A 2,636-nucleotide genomic window follows, 5' to 3' on the forward strand; every position below is an offset into this window, starting at 1 on the left:
GATCAAAGGTTTGCTCAATTTGTTAATTTTACTATTTTGTCATTGGATTTTAAATTTGTATCATTTTGCATTCTAAACCACTGCCTACTAGCTATGTGTGGCTCTGCTCACTGTACCTGATTCATCGTCTGATGAAGTGTGCTTAGAGCACACGAAAGCTTACATTCTTCCAGAGAAAGTCCAGAGAAGGGCAACTAGAATGATTAAAGGGCTGGAGCACTTTCCCTATGAAGAAAGGTTGAAACGCTTGGGACTCTCTAGCTTGGAGAAATGTCGACTGCGGGGTGACATGATAGAGGTTTACAAGATAATGCATGGGATGGAGAAAGTAGAGAAAGAAGTACTTTTCTCCCTTTCTCACAATACAAGAACTCGTGGGCATTCGATGAAATTGCTGAGCAGACAGGTTAAAACGGATAAAAGGAAGTACTTCTTCACCCAAAGGGTGATTAACATATGGAATTCACTGCCACAGGAGGTGGTGGTGACCACAAGTATAGCCACCTTCAAGAGGGGATTGGATAAAAATATGGAGCAGAGGTCCATCAGTGGCTATTAGCCACAGTGTTTTTGTATATATAAAATTTTTTGCCACTGTGTGACACAGAGTGTTGGACAGGATGGGCCGTTGGCCTGATCCAACATGGCTTCTCTTATGTTCTTATGTTCTTATTCTGAATAAAACTTTGCTGGTCTTAAAGGTGAACGTGACTCCTACTTTGTTCTTTTGCTCTGACAGGGACTTCTCTTGCAGGCTTGGTTGTTGTCCCAGACAGTGTTCCCTCTAAGCTGAGTTATGTTGGAACTCAGTCCTAAAATGGCTGACTGACTCCATCTTAGTAATAGTAATGTTGTTTCTGCAATATCATGCTGAGTCATGCTGCATCATGGTCCAGCTGTTACTTGTTACTGAGGTAAGGTGGGATGACCTCACCTGTAATTAGGCTTTGTGCTGACTCACAAAGCTGATGCAACCTGCTGGTAAGATTGCATGATTGGTATATGTACTTAGGGAAGCTCAGTGAGCTTGCTCAGTCTGCCTGTAAGGATTGTGGGTACTGTGAGACTCACTGTCTGGGTGGCAGCGAACACTGCTGGTGTTGGATCCTATGCTACTGTGCTTGGATCGTGCTGTGTATACTTACTGCTGTATACTGTTATCTACTGAAGTGTGTACTGATTACTGTGTATGACCTTGGCCTGGCAACGACTCTGAATATTGGATACTATCCTGGTAAATATATCTACCATTGAATACAGTTGTTTCTCTTGTCTACTAATTCCTGTGTTTGCCTGTTCCTCTCCTTCAGCTCTTCTGCTGCGTGCAAAATTCTCTAACATTGGTTATGGGCCCAGAGCTCCCAGTGTTTCTAGAGGTGGTGCTGTTCTGAAGACAGAGGAGGCAACACAGCGTTTTTGGAAGAGACGGAGGCAGACTGCCAAGTTGCCCAGGTGTCCAGTGATAAGTAGCAGAGATGGAAGCTGCAAATGTTGTTTCCTTGTCTGGGCTCAGCATTACTAAGCTGAACGGGACTAACTATGCTACGTGGTCCCAGAAGGTCAGTCTGTTATTAAAGCACCAAGAGCTGTGGGAGGTGGTGGCTGCTCCTATCACTAGCCCGGAGGGTGAAGAGGAGGCTGATGAGGAGGCAGAGGAAGCTGCTGAGGACAGAAAAGCTGTAGACCTTTTGCGTAAAAAGGATGTTAAGGCTTTGTCTTTAATAGGTCTTTCTCTAGACGACTCCCAGCTGGTGCATATAGCAGGACTGGAGAAGGCTCATGACTGTTGGAATGCTTTTAAGCAAATGTACGTCCGAGGAACGGTCGGCTCTCAGATACGTCTGGTGAGGAAGCTTCTGCATACCAGGTTGGCAGCTGGTGCAGATATGTTATCTCATATTGAGGCTATGCGTAGAATGTTTCTAGAACTAAGAGAGCATAACCAAATGTTTTCTGAATCACAGGAGGTGTGCATACTTTTAAGTTCCCTAGATGCATCATATGACGCTGTGATAACGAGCCTGGAGGGTTTGCCTGAGACAGGGTTGACCATGAACGTCGTAACTGGACGGCTTCTTGATGAATTTGGCAAGAGACAGTCCAATTCCTCTCTACGTGCAGAGAGAAAGCCTGTCGGTAAGCCAGAGAGGGGCAGTGGATTTACTGTTAAGGAGGATCTTGACTGTCAAACAGGTAATGTAATGGCTGTAAGGAAGAAATGCTTCCGGTGTGGCTCTTCTAAACATTTGTTTAGGAATTGGCAAGGCCAGAAAGGGAAAGAGACGGTCTGAAAAGAGGTCAGCTGCTGATAAGAGTGGTAATGTGCATCTCGTTACTACTGGTAAGTCAACTAATTACACTCAATCTTTCCTAATTGACAGCGGAGCGTCGGAGAACCTCTGTAGAGAGAGGAGTTTGTTTACTACTTACACACCTGTTGATAACAATTTTAACAATTGCTAAATAATTCAGTTTCAATCCACTTCAGAGACGGTTTGTCGGCTCTTAGATGATGTTAAAGACAGACAAAGCGTTTAATGGCACATATCAATACAGCCGCTAGGATTTTACTTGCACAGAAATGGAAGCTCCAGGAAATCCCTATGAGATTGGACTTGGTGGGGAAAATATTGGAA

Source organism: Heteronotia binoei, chromosome 5, assembly GCF_032191835.1.
Source record: "Heteronotia binoei isolate CCM8104 ecotype False Entrance Well chromosome 5, APGP_CSIRO_Hbin_v1, whole genome shotgun sequence".
NCBI lineage: Eukaryota > Metazoa > Chordata > Lepidosauria > Squamata > Gekkonidae > Heteronotia > Heteronotia binoei.